General features: G+C 46.6%; 1 protein-coding gene across 2 annotated transcripts in view; it reads left to right on the top strand.

Moving 5' to 3' along the window:
- The first annotated feature begins 15,192 nt into the window (after positions 1–15,192).
- The window catches only part of LOC143963743 (uncharacterized), a 70,843-nt gene continuing 65,848 nt past the window's right edge, over positions 15,193–20,187 (top strand). Inside the window, exon 1 of one of the 2 annotated variants that reach the window (XM_077473469.1) lies at positions 15,193–15,294. The gene's annotated coding sequence lies outside the window, so the exon portion shown is untranslated. The remainder of the gene's footprint in view (positions 15,295–20,187) is intronic. The other variant, XM_077473468.1, reaches the window with a different exon arrangement.

Genomic DNA, 20,187 nt, shown 5'->3' with positions numbered 1-20,187 from the left:
TTGGCTTAGGGTTTGACTGGAATGCCACCTTAACAGTTGTAATTATTTGAAGCAGCACCAGGGGGGAGTAGAGAGTAACACTTATAATAAAAGAGCACATTTTAGCAAGAAGCATAAAAAGAAACCCAAAGCACAAAGTAACATCTTTACTAGTTCATATAGAGAATAATATAACGGGGAAATTGCTTCCTTTGTTCTTTTAAGGGTCAACCCTTCCAAAACTGATATTTCACTTTTTCGTTATGATAAACTGGCAGCTGGATTAAATCTCCTATCTTCTGGGGTGACTCTCTTGGGATCTCTGTGCAATTTGGTTCCTGGCTTGGCACAGCTCTCCCATCATGAGAGGTTCCTACTCTTCCTTCTGTGTTTTTTATTTTTTTTTATGTATTTTCCTTCTTCATGATGGGTAACTCAGAGAATGCCCACCCCACCTGATCTGAACAGGAAACGCACAGAGAAGACTGAAAGCCCCAACCCACCTTCACCTCCTCCTTTCCTCACAGTTCCACTCCACTGTTCCCTGTGGAGTTGCAGGAATTTCCCTTTTTAGAAATTTTAAGGCGTATTTAGCTAGTATACTGCTTAGGTGAAGATGCTGGTTTAAAAAACAAAAAAACAAAAGGAGGTGTTGTGGTCTTCACCGAGGATGATTCCAGAGCGTAGGTTTGGTTGTAGGAGCTCCTGATGTGTATTCCTCTGTCCACCATCAAAGACAAGGCAAGGATGAGGCCGTTTTTGGGGCTTGCGGAAACTAGCTTCTTTGTATGGCTAATGGTGGCTCCATCTTGCTGGCCCGGGCCCACAACGCACATGGTTGCGGCGTGGCTGTCTTGTATTTATTTAGGGTCTTAAAACAGGCGGTGAGGAGGCAATATAACGGCAGGGACCCTCAGCTGTAAGCACAACCGGAGCCTGGGAAATGGTTACCTGATTTTTATTAGTAAGCATCTACAGTATTTGTAAAATAAGTAAAAATCTGCTTTCATCCCTTCCCACCAACTATACACACCCACGTGGCCTCACTGAAGTGGGTCTATATCCATTAGGCTGCACATATATGCATACCAATGTTTGTAAGAGCTCCGGGTCCCATGCTAATGATCGAGAACCAGGACTTCTAGTCACCTGATCACTGTGATGGCATGTAATTGGCTATCAGTGTTCAGTCACACTGCAACCTGACCATTTTTTCTTGAGAGAAAGATGCATTGTATACATACAGGATACATTACATTATATGCATACAGGATCCATTATATAATACATTGTATGCATACAGAATACATTATATTATACATTGTATGCATACAGATACTGGGCTGCCCCTACCATGGGTCCTGGTGGGTCCATTGGTCCTAGGTGGCCATTTGAGAGGGATGGCAAATTGATGCCCACATTTTTTCCCCCAGCATTTTTGTGTGCAGGGGTGCCATGCAGCTCAATGGCCGGTGTCTTATCATATAAGGTCCTCCATCGGATAGTGTCCGCTGCGTACTGCGCATGCGCAGTACACAGCAACACAGATTCCGAAAATTGCCGAGGATGAACGGCGCCTGCGCCGTGAGTCCAGGTTCTATCCCCACTATCCAAGTGGACATAGAGTAGGAATATAAAAGAGCCGAGCGCAGCGAGGCCGAGCCCGAAGCATGGCGAGCAAAGCTCGCCCGCGAGGGGCCCTCTAATATTCACAACCCTATGTCCGCTTGGATGGTGGGGCTACCACCTCCACTCACGGCGCAGGTGCCGTTCAGCTTCGAAGATTTTCCGAAGCTTTGTCTGCTCCGGCGCGGACACTATATGATGGCCGGACACTATATGGCACAACACCGGCTGTGCTTGTTAGGGGCAGCAGAAGGAAAGGGGAATTCCGGACATGAGAAGCTCCGTGTCTCCCCCCCATACAGACGTGAAGATGGTGCATCCCAGTCAGCAGAGGCTCCGGCTGCATGTGGTGCACAAAGCAGTCACAGCAGCTAGGATCTGGAGCCCATGGCCGCCCATTCAGTTCGCGGAATGGTTAGAGGGGCGGAGACTAGAGGTCAGCTGACTCGTGATTGAAGTGGGAGGAGACCCCATCTCCTCACTCAGCATAGGTGTCACTCCCGCCAGACACCACAGTGAGTACGACTGCCTGTAATCTTAACCTCCCAGCACTGCCACTGACCCCCCTCTTAGTGCTGCCTCCCTAGCACTACAACTCCTCCCAGAACTGCCGCTGACCCCCCTCCTAGCACTGCCTCCCTAGCACTGCCACTGACCCCCCTCTTAGTGCTGCCTCCCCAGCACTGCGACTGACCCCCCTCCTAGCACAGCCTTCCCAGCACTGCCACTGACCCCCCCTCCTAGCACTGCCACCCCAGCACTGCCCCTGACCCCCCTCTTAGTGCTGCCTCCCCAGCACTGCCACTGATGCTCCTCCCAGCACTGCCGCTGACCCCCCTCCTAGCACTGCCTTCCCAGCACTGCCACTGACCCCCCTCCTAGTACTGCCTCCCCAGCACTCCATCTCCCCACTCAGCATAGGTGTCACTCCAGCCAGACACCAGAGTGAGTATGACTGCCTGTAATCTTAACCTCCCAGCACTGGCACTGACCCCCCTCCTAGCACTGCCACTGACCCTCCTCACAAGCAGTGCCACTGACCTTCCCAGCACTGCCACTGACCCCCCCCTCCCAGCACTGCCACTGACTCCCCCTCCCAGCACTGCCACTGACTCCCCCTCCCAGCACTGCCACTGACTCCCCCCTCCCAGCACTGCCATTGACTCCCCGTCCCAGCACTGCCATTGACTCCCCGTCCCAGCACTGCCACTGACTCCAGTCCCCAGCACTGCCACTGACTCCCTCTCCCCAGCACTGCCACTGACTCTCCCCCTCCCCAGCACTGCCACTGACTCTCCCCCTCCCCAGCACTGCCACTGACTCTCCCCCCTCCCCAGCACTGCCACTGACTCTCCCCCTCCCCAGCACTGCCACTGACTCTCCCCCTCCCAGCACTGCCACTGACCCCCCTCTTAGTGCTGCCTCCCCAGCACTGCCACTGACGCTCCTCCCAGCACTGCCGCTGACCCCCCTCCTAGCACTGCCTTCCCAACACTGCCACTGACCCCCCTCCTACTACTGCCTTCCCAGTACTCCACCTCCTCACTCAGCATAGGTGTCACTCTCGCCAGACACCAGAGTGAGTATGACTGCCTGTAATCTTAACCTCCCAGCACTGGCACTGACCCCCCTCCTAGCACTGCCACTGACCCCCCTCCTAGCACTGCCACTGACCTTCCCAGCACTGCCACTGACCTCCCCCCTCCCAGCACTGCCACTGACTCCCCCCCTCCCAGCACTGCCACTGACTCCCCCCCTCCCAGCACTGCCACTGACTCCCCCCCTCCCAGCACTGCCACTGACTCCCCCTCCCAGCACTGCCACTGACTCCCCCTCCCAGCACTGCCACTGACTCCCCCTCCCAGCACTGCCACTGACTCCCCCTCCCAGCACTGCCACTGACTCCCCCTCCCAGCACTGCCACTGACTCCCCCTCCCAGCACTGCCACTGACTCCCCGTCCCAGCACTGCCACTGACTCCCGTCCCCAGCACTGCCACTGACTCCTCGTCCCCAGCACTGCCACTGACTCCTCGTCCCCAGCACTGCCACTGACTCCTCGTCCCCAGCACTGCCACTGACTCCCCCTCCACAGCACTGCCACTGACTCTCCCCCTCCACAGCACTGCCACTGACTCTCCCCCTCCACAGCACTGCCACTGACTCTCCCCCTCCACAGCACTGCCACTGACTCTCCCCCTCCACAGCACTGCCACTGACTCTCCCCCTCCCAGCACTGCCACTGACTCTCCCCCTCCCAGCACTGCCACTGACTCTCCCCCTCCCAGCACTGCCACTGACTCTCCCTGTAACGGCTCCCCTAATATAAAGGGGGTTAACGCCGTTTGCGATGTTCCCTCTCCGAGACACACATCCAATCGGTACCAATATCCACAGTTAAACGACCCTTTCCTATAGGAGCCGATCCCTCTGGCAAAAAGACGAGACGCACTCTGTCTCTGCTGTAGTAGGAATTACTTTTATTAAAAACCAACATTGTATTTTTTTACACAATTCCAGGCACATGCTTTAACATGAACAAGAGCCCAGCTCCACCCACACATCCCAAGACGTCTGCTATGCTTCAAACGATCCCACCCAATACACATCTTTTCACAAAGGGTTAGCAGCCAGTCTGTCTGGCACTTTACACTACACACAAGGATAGACTTAAATGAACAATAGAAATGCAAAACAACTTAATTCCTCACAACAATGACACTTAACCCCCACATACAGTATACAATGTATTATACAGCCTTGAATATGGCTATCACAGACCATATCGGGGGTTTCTTTTATTCACCCTGTGTCCAAAGTGACCCCACTGTCATACATCTCCCCTTTCGGCAGGAGACTAACAGAGGAGGGGACCCCAGACGGGTTGACTCCGCAGTTAGTCCATGGGTCCATTCTTCCAATACTGGATAACCCATCAACATTGCACTAGGAGCCCGGGAGGGCGTCGGTTTGCCGGGACAACCCATCAGCATTGCCATTTTGCTTACCGGGTCGGTAGCTGATGGTGAAGTTGTAAGGTTGTAGGGCTAAGCTCCACCGCAACAACCTGCCATTATCTCCGGAGACCCGGTTAAGCCAGACCAATGGGTTGTGGTCGGTGACCAGTGAAAATTCCTGTCCGTATAAGTAAGGGTTCAGCTTTTTAAGGGCCCAGACCAGGGCCAAACACTCCTTCTCCACTGCCGCATAGCTCACTTCCCGGGGTAATAGTTTTTTCTACTCAGGTATGCGACAGGGTGTTCTCCTCCATCCTCCCCAACTTGGCTCAGCACCGCCCCCAGTCCAAACATGGAAGCATCCGTGTGGACAAGAAAACGTTTGTTAGGTACTGGGGCAGCCAAGACAGGGGCATTTACAAGTGCTTGCTTGAGGGCTAGAAACGCGGATTCACAAGCTGGAGACCAGAGGACTTGCCTAGGTAAATTCTTTTTCGTCAGGTCAGTCAGGGGTTTGGCGATAGCACTATAATTAGGGACAAAACGTCGGTAGTACCCTGCAGTTCCCAAGAAGGCCAATACCTGGGTCTTAGTACGGGGCGTGGGCCAGTTAGCTACTGCCTCTACCTTGGCTGGCTCAGGTCGCTGGTTCCCACACCCCACTCGGTGTCCCAGGTACTGCACCTCCGCCATCCCTAGATGGCACTTGTCTGGTTTCAAGGTCAGGCCTGCGGCCCGAATTTTGTCCAGAACCACTCCTACGTGAACCAGGTGCTCCTCCCAAGACCCACTGTAGATCGCAATGTCATCCAGATATGCACATGCAAAATCCTGGAAGCCATCGAGGAGCCTATCCACCATACGTTGGAAGGTCGCTGGGGCATTTTTCATTCCAAATGGCATGACCTTAGACTGGTACAGGCCAAATGGGGTAACAAATGCCGACTTGGGGATAGCATCCTCGGCCAGGGGGATCTGCCAATAACCTTTACACAGGTCTATTGTAGTTAAATAACGTCCCCTGGCTATACGATCTAGTAGTTCATCTACCCTGGACATCGGGTAGGCATCGGTGGTGGTCTTCTCGTTGAGTCGCCTGTAGTCCACGCAGAACCGGGTAGTCCCGTCTTTCTTAGGCACCAGGACTACAGGCGAGGCCCAAGGGCTGTCAGAAGGCTCCATGACTCCTAACTGAATCATCTCCTGTATCTCCTTCCGCATTTCCTCTCGGACTGCTTCAGGGATACGGTAGGGGGACTGGCGGAGGGGTGCTTGTCCAGGGGTCTCTACCTTATGTACAGCCAAGGTCGTATAGCCCGGTCTTTGGGAGAACGTCGCCTGTTTCTCCCACAGAAGCCGCTTAGCCTGTTCCTTCTTTGTGGGGCTTAACCGGTCTCCTAGCTGTACAAGGCTAATGAGGTCGGTCTGGGGCTCTCTCTCTAGTAAGTCAGGGAGGGGTAAACCTTCTGAGTCGTCCGCAGCAGGGGCACATACTGCCGCAACATCCTCCTGCCGTTCCTGATACTCCTTCAGCATGTTCACATGAAAGGTTCGCTGGATTCTTTCATCTGCACAGCTGGCAATAACATAGGTAGTATCACATACCTGGGCTACTACTTTATATGGGCCCTGCCAAGATACCTGCATCTTGTCAGTCTTCACAGGCTTGAGCACTAAGACCTTCTGCCCAACCTGGAAGACCCGCTGTCGGGCCCCCCGGTCGTACCATCTCTTCTGTCTTCCCTGGGCCGCCTGGAGATTCTCTCTTACCATCAGAGACAGTTGCTCCATGTGGTCCCTGAGTTCCAGAACATAGGGTACTATGGGGGTCCCTTCTTTCTCTGTCTCTCCCTCCCAGTGTCCTCTGATGAGATCGAGGGGTCCGCGGACCCTTCTCCCATAGAGTAACTCGAAGGGCGAGAACCCAGTAGATTCCTGGGGTACCTCTCTGTACGCAAATAACAGGTGAGGCAGGAATCTCTCCCAGTCTCTGCAAGAGTCCGAAAAGGTCCTCAGCATTTGCTTGAGGGTCCCGTTAAAGCGTTCGCAGAGACCATTAGTCTGGGGGTGGTAGGGGGAGCTCAGTAAGGGCTTAATATTGCACACCTTCCACAACTGCCGGGTGAGTACCGCGGTAAACTGGGTTCCCTGGTCAGAGAGAATCTCCTTAGGGAACCCCACTCTGGTAAAAATCTTAACCAGGGCATCAGCTACTGTCTCTGCTTCAATGTTGGACATAGCTACTGCCTCTGGGTAACGGGTGGCGTAGTCCACCACGGTGAGAATATACTTCTTTCCGGATGGACTAGGCAGGGCAAGGGGACCCACAATGTCAACGGCTATGCGGTAAAAGGGCTCCCCAATAATAGGCATGGACATGAGTTTAGCCTTAGGGTGGTCCCCCCTCTTCCCTATCCGTTGACATGTGTCACACGTTTTGCAGTATTGTCGCACATCCTGGCTAAAATTGGGCCAGAAGAAATTCTGTGTGATCCTATGGGCCGTGCGACGGAACCCTAGATGTCCCGCTAGCGGCACATCATGCCCGATTCGCAGAATCTCCAGCTGGTATTTCTTAGGTACCACCAGCTGTCGTTTCTGCGAAGGGGCCTTACTTCTCTGAGATGGCTTAGGGATCCTATACAGTCTATCCCCATCCCATTCAAACAGCTCCCCATCTATTCCCCTTTCCTGAGTATCTGCCTTAGCCCTATACTTGTGTAAGGTCGGGTCCTCCCGAGTTTCCCTCCCGAATGCTTCTGGGGTATCCCAGCCTAGGCGCGCCTGATCTAAGGTACGTGTCGGGGAGGATAGTCTCACCTGGGTCTCTGCAGCAAGTGGGCCGGTTCCAGCAGTACGTGTCTGTGCACGGGTAGTCACAGGGTTGACTTCATCGGGGCCCATCGGGGTGTAAGCAGAAAACAGGGGGGCCAAATCATTCCCCAGTAGTACATCCGCAGGCAAGTCCTTCATCACCCCCACATTCACGTGTCCCGAACCAACCCCCCAATCCAGGTGAACACGGGCCACGGGTAGCCGGAAGATGGTACCTCCCGCTACTCTTACGGCTACAGTGTCTCCGGTGTGTTGGCTCTCTGGGATGAGGTTCTTCCGTAGTAGGGTCATGGTAGCGCCGCTATCACGTAAGCCATTGGCTACCATTCCATTAACCCGGACCGTCTGCCTGTGTTGTTGCCTGTTGTCCCGGTTAGCTGCTTGTATTGGATCAGCCTCGTGCAGGACGCCCCAATGTTCTTCCCCCTCAACGCAGTGGGCCGCAGGCATGGGTGTGCGGGGGCTCCCCCTTGCTGGTTGTCTCCATGACTGGGACTGGATTGCTGGATTTAATGGACAGTCTGGCTTTTTGTGCCCTAGCTGTTTACATCCGAAACACCTGATGGGTTGTGCATAGTCCTGGGCGGTGAACCTGGGCTGCTGAGGATAAGTGGCCGCTGGGGTTGGTGCTGAAGCTGTGTTAGAGGCTGATAAACTGGGCCGAGATGGTGGATAGCGCTCGCTTCCGCCTGACCTTCGAGAGTCCAGATATTCATCGGCCAAAGTAGCCGCTTGCTGTACAGTCCGTGGTTGCTTATCTTGTACCCAATCCCGTAGTACCGGAGGGTTGTGGTTAAAGAACTGTTCTAAGAGTACTAGTTGGGTGATGTCTTCTATGGTATGAGCGTGGCTTCCCTGGATCCAGCCCTTAAGGTCTCGCTGCAGACGATGTGCCCACTCCACGTATGTTATGTGGGTTTGTTTCCGAGATTCTCGAAACTTAATCCGGCTGGCTTCGGGTGTAATGGCAAATCGGGCTAGCAGAGCTTCTTTTACCCGATCATAGTCTTTAGCGTCCTCATCCTCCAGGGCCCGATACGCATCCGCCGCTCTGCCAGTTAAATTACTTGCCAGTAAGACGACCCAATCTTGGGGCAGTACTTCATGTATCTGACATAGTCTCCCAAAGTCCTGCAGGAATGCTTCAATTTCCTCCTCTCCCTCCTTAAATAGTTTGAACGCCCGAAAGGGCAACTTACGGACAGGCGCTGCATCTTTAAGTGTTGTCTCCGATTGCCATATTTCTGCCATTCTCTGTTCATGTTGCCGCTCTAGTTCTCTCTCCTGTCGCTCATCCTGCAGCTGGATGTCTCTAATGGCATTCTGTATGGCGGTCTCTGATGGGTTAGCACCATATAATGCCACCCGCTGTCGAACTCGTTGCTGAAACAAGTCTTCAACTGACCGGGGTCCTGCATCACCATCCCTCTGATCCATCTCGGTTAGTTCCCTGATCAAGGTGGCCTTGTTCTTTGTCCCACTGGTCCCTCCACGGCTCTCAAGTAAGTCTTTCAGTGCGGCTTTCCTGCAGGCTGCATAGCTGGTCATTTACTGTGGTGGTTTGAAGTGTCCCAGTAACTGGAGGGAAGATCCCGCTGCTGCCACCAATGTAACGGCTCCCCTAATATAAAGGGGGTTAACGCCGTTTACGATGTTCCCTCTCCGAGACACACATCCAATCGGTACCAATATCCACAGTTAAACGACCCTTTCCTATAGGAGCCGATCCCTCTGGCAAAAAGACGAGACGCACTCTGTCTCTGCTGTAGTAGGAATGACTTTTATTAAAAACCAACATTGTATTTTTATACACAATTCCAGGCACATGCTTTAACATGAACAAGAGCCCAGCTCCACCCACACATCCCAAGACGTCTGCTATGCTTCAAACGATCCCACCCAATACACATCTTTTCACAAAGGGTTAGCAGCCAGTCTGTCTGGCACTTTACACTACACACAAGGATAGACTTAAATGAACAATAGAAATGCAAAACAACTTAAATCCTCACAACAATGACACTTAACCCCCACATACAGTATACAATGTATTATACAGCCTTGAATATGGCTATCACAGACCATATCGGGGGTTTCTTTTATTCACCCTGTGTCCAAAGTGACCCCACTGTCACACTCCCCCTCCCAGCACTGCCACTGACTCCCCTCTTAGCAGCATTGCCACTGACCCCCCCTCCCCAGCACTGCCACTGACCTCCCCCCTCCCCAGCACTGCCACTGACCCCCCCCTCCCCAGCACTGCCACTGACTCCCCGTCCCAGCACTGCCACTGACTCCCCATCCCAGCACTGCCACTGACTCCCTGTCCCAGCACTGCCACTGACTCCCCGTCCCCAGCACTGCCACTGACCCCCCCCCCCCTCCCAGCACTGCCACTGACCCCCCCCTCCCCAGCACTGCCACTGACTCTCCCCCTCCCCAGAACTGCCACTGACTCTCCCCCTCCCCAGAACTGCCACTGACTCTCCCCCTCCCAGCACTGCCACTGACTCTTCCTCTTCCCAGCACTGCCACTGACCCCCCTCCCCAGCACTGCCACTGACTCTCCCCCTCCCAGCACTGCCACTGACTCTCCCTCTTCCCAGCACTGCAACTGACCCCCCTCCCCAGCACTGCCACTGACTCCCCTCCTCCCCTCACTGCCACTGACCCCCATCCCAGCACTGCCACTGACCCCCCTCCCCAGCACGGCCACTGACCCCCCTCCCCAGCACTGCCACTGAACCCCCCACCACCAGCGTCGCCAATGATACCACTGTCATATACTGTCCTAGCCTGTCTATACACTACCCTAGCCCGCCCCTTGGAATTGAACATAACGGTATGTTATATAATTTTTCATATACCGTATATACTCGAGTATAAGCCGAGATTTTCAGCCTCTTTTTTGAGGCTGAAAGTGCCCCCCTCGGCTTATACTCGAGTCATCGCTGTCTGCCCGCTCGATCAGCGTGTCGAGCAGACAGACAGCGGCCATTCTATAATTCAAAAGCCGCGCCTCCGGCTCCGCCTTCGCCTGTGATAGGCGGAACACTGAATTTCCCAGCAGCCTGTGTTCCGCCTATCACGGACATCGTATCATCCTCGTACTACGGACGAGGATGATACGATGTACGTGATAGGCGGAACACAGGCTGCTGGGAAATTCAGTGTTCCGCCTATCACAGGCGAAGGCGGCGGCGCAGCTTTTGAATTTTACAATGGCCGCCGAGGCGCCGACGAAGAGGGCACGGGACGGAGGCAAGGCAAGGCACGGCACGGGACGGGACGGGACGGGACGGAGGCAAGGCACGGCGGCGAGGCACGGAGGCAAGGAGGCAAGGCACGGGACGGAGGCTCGGGACAAAGGCTCGGGACACAGGTAGGCTGGACACACACACACACACACACACACACACACACACACACACACACACACACACACGGATGGATACACACACACACAGGGATGGATGGATGGATGGAGACACACACACACAGGGATGGATGGATGGATGGATGGAGACACACACACACAGGGATGGATGGATGGATGGACACACACACACACAGGGATGGATGGACGGACACACAGGGATGGACGGACACACAGGGATGGACGGACACACAGGGATGGACGGACACACACACAGGGATGGACAGGCATGTCTCACCCTCGGCTTATACACGAGTCAATAAGTTTGCCAGTTTTTTTGGGGGTAAATTGGGGGCCTCGGCTTATATTCGGGTCGGCCTATACTCGAGTATATACGGTATACAAGGTGCGGTTGCATTTAAATCCGACTTCCTGATCAACTTAATTTCAGTTTTAATTATAAAGGATTATAATGGATGTGGGGGCCTTTTGGTGGGCGTGATTTTTATTTTTTTATTTTTTCGGGTGGGGGGGGGGGGGGGCAGCACAATGTCTTGGGCCAGCCCTGATCGGATATATTATATACAGTAATACATTGTATACATACAGGATATTTTCTATAATACATTGAATTTATACAGGATACATTATATAATACATTGTATACGTACATACAGGATACATTATATAATACATTGTATAAATACAGGACACATTATATAATACTATTTATGCATACAGAATATGTTATCGCTGCGTTCATCAAGAGCAGGAGAATTTATTTTGGATTGGTTTTAGGTGGTGGATTATGGTAATAGCAAGAAATAATACAGCTAGATTTAACCACTAGGCATCTGCACTATAGCCGAAAGACGGCTGCAGCGCAGACTCCAATTGCCGGGAGGACATCCTCCTGTTTACTACCCCAATGCGTGCCGCCGCGGGCGTGCATCGGAGAAGTTCTGTGTTAGCCGTGTCCCATGGACACAGCCAATCACTGATCATGCTAAGTGGCCAATCGCAGTGGCCATTTAGCACTCGATCGCAGTGTCCAATGGGAGATGATCTCATATGTAAACATCTCTCGTCGCCGGCTCTCCCTCCTCACACCGAGACAGTGTGTGAGGAGGGAGAACGAATGGCTGCAGCGTCAAGGTGAAAAAAAAAAAGTGCTCTCAGTGCCATCTATCCCCAGTGCCATCTGTCCCCAGCACCACGTATAAGTGCCATCTGTCATCAGTGCCACCTATTAGTGCCATCTGTCATCAGTGTCAGGTATTAGTGCCATCTGTCATCAGTGCCACGTATTAGTGTCATCAGTGTCATGTATAAGTGCCACCTGCCACATATTAGTGCCACGTGTCAGTGCCACATATTGGTGCCATCTGTCATCAGTGTCAGGTATTAGTGCCATCTGTCATCAGTGCCACGTATTAGTGTCATCAGTGTCATGTATAAGTGCCACCTGCCACATATTAGTGCCACATGTCAGTGCCACATATTGGTGCCATCTGTCATCAGTGTCACATGTCATCAGTGCCATGTATTAGTGCCATCTGTCATCAGTGTCATGTGTCATCAGTACCATCTGTCATCATGCCACGTCAGTGTCACGTGTCATTGTCCTGGTGCTCCAGGGCCTTCAAAAGTGTAATAGGTAGTCAACAAGTTAGATGTGTAATTTATGCTCCTAGAACACGTGACGGAGCTCCCTGCATGTTGGGCCTCTCTATGTGGCCAAGCTGTAAAAAAGTCCAACATATGTGGTATCGTAATACTCAGGAGGAGTAGCAGAATGTGTTTTGGGGTGTCATTTGTGGTATACACATGCCATGTGAGAGAACTAACCTATTACAATGACAATTTTGTGGGGAAAAAATAAATAAACTTCATTTTGCAAAGAATTGTGGGGAAAAAATGACAACATCAAAAACCTCACCATTCCTCTTCCTCTACTAAATACCTTGGAATGTCTACTTTCCAAAAAGGGGTCATTTGGGGGGTATTTGTACTTTCCTGGCTTGTTCAGGTCGCAAGAAATGAGATAGACCACCAGTACATTAGATGTGATCAATTTTTTATGATTCGCACCACAGCTTGTAGACTCTCTAACTTTCACAAAGACCAAATAATATCCACTAATTTGGGTTATTTTTTACCAAAGATATGTAGCAGTATAAATTGTGGCCAAAATGTATGAAGAAAAATTAATAATTTGCAAAATTTTATCACAGAAACAAATAAAAATGCGTTTTGTTTTCAAAATTTTCATTCTTTTTTCATTTATAGTGCAAAAAAGAAAAAAAAACCCAGAGGTGATCAAATACCACCAAAAGAAAGCTCTATTTAAAAAAAACAAAAAACAAAAAAAAATCATTTGGGTACAGTGTTACATGACTGAGTAATTGTCATTCAAAGTGTGAGAGCACCGAAAGCTGAAAATTGGTCTGGTAATGAGGGGGGTTTAACTGCCCAGTTGTCAAGTGGAAAAAAAAAATAGATATTTTTTTTTTTTTATTATTATTTTGTGCCAGCTTTCCTTAGATAATAAAAAATATATCAGGAGATACCCACTATCATTAAATGAAAAAAAAAAACGATTTTTCCAGAAAAAAAAAACATGCTATAGTCCACCTGGATACACAAAGTAGTTGTGATGCTATGTACAGATCTACTGACACATGTCAAAGCTGCACAATTGTGTTCAGGTGTTTAGAATTTGTTTTATTCTCCATCACAAAGGGGTTGAGAATAAGTACTTACGGTGCCTTGAAAAAGTATTCATATCCCTTGAAATTTTCCACATTTTGTCATGTTACAACCAAAAACGTAAATGTATTTTATGTGATAGAACACAAAGTGGCACATAATTGTGATGTTTTCAACATTTGTTACAAATAAATATGTGAAAAGTGTGGTGTGGATTTGTATTCAGCCCCCATTACTCTGATACCTCTAACTAAAATCTAGTGGAACCGATTGCCTTCAGAAGTCACCTAATTAGCAAATAGAGTCCACCTGTGTGTAAAAAGAAAATCATTATTGAAAGAAATCCATAAGAGGTTTGTGAGAAGCCACGTGGAGGACTCAGCAAACATGTGGAAGAAGGTGCTCTGGTCAGATGAGACCAAAATTGAACTTTTTGGCCTAAAAGCAAAATGCTATGTGTGGCGGAAAACTAACACTGCACATCACCCTGAACACACCACCCCCACTGTGAAACATGATGGTGGCAGCATCATGTTGTGGGGATGCTTTTCTTCAGAAGGGACAGGGAAGCTGGTCAGAGTTGATGGGAAGATGGATGGAGACAAATACAGGGCAATCTTAGAAGAAAATCTGTTAGTCTGCAAAAGACTTGAGATTAGGGCGGAGGTTCACCTTCCAGGAAGAAACGACCCGAAACATACAACCAGAGCTACAATGGAATGGTTTAGATCAGGGATGTGCAATTAGCGGATCTCCAGCTGTTGCAGAACTACAAGTGCCATGAGTCATAGCAAGAATGACAGCCACAAGCATGACACGCAGAGGCAGAGGCATGATGGGACTTGTAGTTTTGCAACAGCTGGAGGTCCGCTAATTGCATATCACTGGTTTAGATCAAAGCATATTCATGTGTTAGAATGGTCCAGTCAAAGTTCAGACCCAAATCCAATTGAGAATCTGTGGCAAGACTTAAAAATTGCTGTTCACAGACGCTCTCCATCCAATCTGACAGAGCTTCGGATATTTTTTAAAGAAGAATGGGCAAAAACGTCCCTCTCTAGATGTGCAAAGCTGGTAGACACCCCCAAAAAGACTTGCAGCTGTAATTGCAGTGAAAGGGGGTTCTACAAAGTATTGACTCCGGGGGGCGCCATACAAATGTACCCCCCACACTTTTCACATATTTATTTGTAAAAACTGTTGACAACCATTTATCATTTTCCTTCCACTTCACAATTATGTGCCACTTTGTGTCGGTCTATCACATCAAATCCCAATAAAATACATTTACTATTTTTGGTTGTAACAAAATTTCAAGGGATATGAACACTTTTTTAAGGCACTGTGTATATTGATTTTTTTTTCTTTTCAAACCGGAGTTTTTAGTATCACTTTTTAATTATCTGCGTTAAAAATACTTTCTGGTGTTTAACACAAACTGTGGTAAACAGTTTTTTATTTTTTATTTTTTTTTAATATATCTGGATTTCAGCTTTTAGAAACAATGATGTGTGTGCGTGGAATAAACAATTCTATGGGCCCAGTTGCTCGGGAATAACCCTTCCCGGTCACATTTCTCTTCCACACGTGTGTTCCCGTTTTAATGGGATTACATGGCAGGCAGTAGATGATATAATCCATGCTGTATGATCTGCTACTATCTCTGTACACACGTGGACTTCATAAGCTTTTAGGCTGCTTATTACGTCAGCAGTGAAGTACTAGGTAGGTAGATGTGGTGTCCTGTACTGATCACTCATTCACTGCTTTGTAGCTGATCTGTTTGCAGCATCCAACAAGGATACATCAAGAGGTAAGTGTGTGTGTGTGCTTTCTATTCTATTTATTAATTTGTATATTATAATAAAAAAAATATTTGCATATTTATCTATTAAGTTGCATAGGATAAACTGGTAACTGTACACTGGCTTTATATTTTTTTTGATAAAATACATGTTTATATACTTGATACAACATTGATCCTTTTCTAATAAATAGTAGTAGATAATAGTATCAATAGTATTTTTTTAATCGCATATACATATGTCAATAATGAAATTTATAATATATATATAATATATAATATTATAATATATCAATATTGAGACAACTGTCTAAGTTGACCCCAAGAAATTGCAAGCATAGGAGGAACAGTAAAAAAAAAAAAAAAATATATATATATATATATATATATATATATATATATACACACACACATATATATATATATATATATATATATATGTGTGTATATGTATATATATATATATATATATATATATATATATATTTTTTTTTTTTTTACTGTTCCTCCTATGCTTGCAATTTCTTGGGGTCAACTTAGACAGTTGTCTCAATATTGATATATTATAATATTATATAATATATATATATATATATATATATATATATATATATATATATATATATTATAAATGTCTCAATATTGATATATTTGTTAAACCTTTTTAAATTGAAATGTAAGGGGCAACACTTGGTGTATTTATTAAATAAAAAAATAAAAAAAAGTTTGCATAGCAGTTCGTCCATTGATAGCGCCTATACTATTACTCTGTGTGAATGGGACTAAAAAAAAAAAAAAAAAAAAAAAAAAAATGTTATTCGTTTTTATTTTCTGTGATGGTTAAGTGTTATTAGGCTATCCACTTGACCTTTGGAAGATTTACCCCCCTTCAAGACCAGGACACTTTCTTCTTCTTTCTTTTTTTATTCTTCTCACAAATAGAGCTTTCTTATTTTTTAGAGTTTTTTTTTTTTTTTTTGTTTCACAAAGTTTTATTGGGTGAAAAAGAAAACATAATACACCTTAGTATAGAAATTTATTTTTGCGCTATAAACAATAGCGGATCCTGCTTTTCGTTTTTTTTTTCGCCTTCCTCTGGATCAACTGTGGGTATAGGATTAAAAATGAAGACAGGGACAAAGGGGTAAACAAAACCCCGGGACTTTAAAGGTGCTATATAATGTATATAGAAAATAGATATTCATAGAGTATGTATCATAAAATCACACATTTTTTTAAATTTTATTAACAAAAGTACAAAATCATATTTACAATATATTAAAAATTGTTATCCACATCAATGCGCTACAATGAAACAAAAGAAATAATATTTATCACTTCAGAGTATACCACTCGACATGTTTCGCTCCTCTGAGCTTCCTCAGGAGTTAAAGGTACACTTAGTGGATAAACTAAAAGTAATAATAGAGAGATACGGAATCAAAAATATATCATAATCAAATTCACATTTCCAATAACAATGATAAGATAACATACTCCAATAATACCCAATTCATGGGCATAACAACATTGTATGAATATGCAGTGTTCAATTCATGTATTTTTTTAAAACATAGGTCCACATAAGATTTTACCAAAAATATGCCAATTAGCCAGTTATACCGCAACAGTATAGCAGCCACCAAGTGGGTATAGGATTAGGTATATGGGTTTGTATGATATATATATATATATATATATATATATATATATATATATATATATATATATATATATATATATATATTTTTTTTTTTTTTATGGTTGAACTAGATGGACTTGTGTTTTTTTTTTTTTTCAACCTATGTAATAAAAAGAGACAATTTTCACAAAAAAATTTATAAAACTATATATTTTTTTACTTTCTGCTATAAAACATATCCAATCATTTAAAAAAATAAATAAAATCAAATTGTTTCATAAATTTAGGCCAGTATTTGTATTCTGCTGCATATTTTTGGTATTTTTGTTTACATAGGCAGAGCTCAATCCTGTCTCTCTCCTCGCCGATCAGCGGGTGCCAGCAAACATCCATTGGCTGGCACCTGCTGATTGGTTTCTGCTGTGACTAATCACAGCAAAAGGGGCACGCTCCCCCTGCCCGGAAATGCAGAATCATGTGTGTGTATATGTATTTGTGTAATATATATATATATATATATATATATATATATATACACACAAACAATATACAGTTGTGCTCAAAAGTTTGCATACCCTGGCAGAAATTGTGAAATGTTGGCATTTATATTGAAAATATGACTAATCATGCCAAAAAAAAATGTCTTTTTTTCAAGGATACTGATCTCATGAAGCCATTTATTATCACATAGTTTTTTGGCTCCTTAAAAAATTCATAACTATAACAGAAATCACCCAAATGGCACTGATTAAAAGTTTACATACCCTGGAATGTTTGGCCTTGGTACAGAAGGTGGCACACAGAGGTTAAAATGGTTAAAGGTTAATTTCCCACATTTGTGTCGCAGTAAAGCCACGCATTTTCCACTTCTTAATAAGCGATTAAACAGTACTGACTGGCATATTCAAGGCTTTGGGTATCTTTTTATATCCTTTTCCATCTTTTTTATAAAGTTCCATTACCTTGTTACGCAGGTCTTGACTGTTCTTTACTATCTCCTCATGGCTTAGGCAGGCCATAAATGGGTTGAATTTCGAAAAAGAATTTTCTTTCGAAAATCCTATCTAATAATTTTTAGTTCGTATTTCGCACCATTAGTGAGCTGCAGCCGATTTTCGTGCGGCAATCAAATTTGAGTAATCGGGCATGTTGGCAGTTTTTTGAACAATGAACGATTTTTTAATCAACGGTGGGAGAATCGTGCGAGAAATGTAATCGAAAAAGAAATGCGCGTGTTCAACAAAAGAAAATTCCCGGAGAGAAAAAGAAGATTCCCAGCCACGAAAATTCTTTTCTGTAGCAACATGAGGTTGGTTGGCCGAATTTCGAAATCAATGGTGGCGCCACCAGATCACAAAGCGCACAAATTGTCTTATTTTCAAAAGAAAATTCTTTAGAAAAATCGACCCATGTATGGTCAGCCTTGGTATCCAGCCTGCTTAGCGCATCTATTGCCGCGTACACGCGATCGAATTGTCCGCCGGACCGCATTACGCCGGACAATTCGAGCGTGTGTGGGCTCCAGCTGACTTTTTCATCGTAAAGTCCGGCGGACTTACAAAGTAGTTTTGGCGCAAAATTTGGACTTGGCTTTCAGCGGACAATCCGTCCGTCAGTGTGCTAGTCCGGCGGACTAAGAATGACGCATGCTCAGAAGCAAGTACGAGAAGGAAGCTATTGGCTACTGGCTATTGAACTTCCTTTTTCTAGTCCCATCGTACGTGCTGTACGTCATCGCGTTAGAAATCGCCGGACTTTTGGAGTGTCCGTGTGCGGCCAAGTCCGTTCGTTAGAAAGTCCGGCGGATTGTTTGCCGGACTAAGTCTGCTGGACAATTCGACCGTGTGTACGTGGCATATGTGAGAGCTAACAAACTCCTTGACTATTTATACACAGACACTAAGGGCCGGTTCACACAGCGAGGCGCGGCGAGGCGTCTCCGACTTGCCTCGCCGCGACCTGCGGGGATCTCAGCGGCGACTTGCAGAGGACTTCTGTATAGAAGTCAATGCAAGTCGCCCCCGAAGTCGCCCAGAAGTAGTACAGGAACCTTTTTTCTGAGTCGGAGCGACTCGAGTCGCTCCTCTCAGAACGGTTCCATTGTACAGAACGGGGGCGACTTGCGGGAGCGAGGCGAGGCGAGTCGTGTCGCCTCGCATCGCCTCGCTGTGTGAACCGGCCCTAATTGTGTTTTAAAAAGCCACAATTTTTTATTTTTTTTCCCTGTTCCTTTCCAACAGAACAAAATGTACAGGCACTTCCTCTGGGTGAATTGCTATTCTAATTTATTTTTTATTTTTATAAATGCACCCCTTGTTGTTCGACTGCAACAATAGAAATTAATTAAAAAAACAAGACATATAGGAGGAGGAAGTCTCATTTAGCTCTACTCTCAACTTAGTAATAAAAGGACTTGCCCGATTCTGTACAAATTGAACGGATTGTTGAGTTAGGCACTCACATTACATTGGTGGTTTGTAAACCTGCGGGAGTTTGTATGGTCAAATTGTAATGTATAAAATAAATGAGGTCCATAATGCCTCATATAGCAGTGTGCTGTCCGCAATTAATGTGCACTGATCGTTCCAGACTAACAGAAGTGAGGGAGAAAAGGAGAGGTTTCGATGCTCATGGAGAACATTACAAGCAGTCAAAAATACACATTAACCATTTCCTATGCAAGCCAATTCTGGCATTTTTCTCCCACGTGTAAAAATCTAATTTTTTTTGCGATTAAAATTACTCAGAACCCCCAAACACCATTATATCTATCTATCTATCTATCTATCTATCTATCTATCTATCTATCTATCTATCTATCTATATATATATATATATATATATATATATATATATATATATATTGTGACAGAGCGAGGCTCTGTCCCTGTGAAATTGGAGGAAAGAGGGATCTCCAACCCTGTGTCCAGGTCTTGGTGATAACGAGCAGGGTGTGTGCCCAGCTGCACACAGGCCATATAATGAAGGGCTGTTGGTGAGGGATGGTAGAGTGGAGTAGCTTGAAGCTGTGTGCATGTCCAAAGAGCCCAAAGCTGTGTGCGTTGAAGGGTTGAAGCTGTGTGTGTCCAAGGAGCCTAAGACTGTGTGTATCCAAGCAGCTCGTTTGAGGGGCAAGTACCTATAGCAGCACTACTGCTGAAGAGTAGCCAGGTGGGCTAGCATTTTCGTTTGGATTTTTCTGTATTTAATTTAAGCTTGGACCCCTGCGTGGGATTACTGGATGGACTAATATTTTGTTT

This window comes from Lithobates pipiens, unplaced genomic scaffold (assembly GCF_037356315.1).
Source record: "Lithobates pipiens isolate NorthernLeopardFrog02 unplaced genomic scaffold, aLitPip1_a1.2 Scaffold_8, whole genome shotgun sequence".
NCBI classification, from domain to species: Eukaryota; Metazoa; Chordata; class Amphibia; order Anura; family Ranidae; genus Lithobates; species Lithobates pipiens.
The sequence above is the reverse complement of the archived record's forward strand: the minus strand, read 5'-3'. Positions and strand labels throughout refer to the sequence as shown.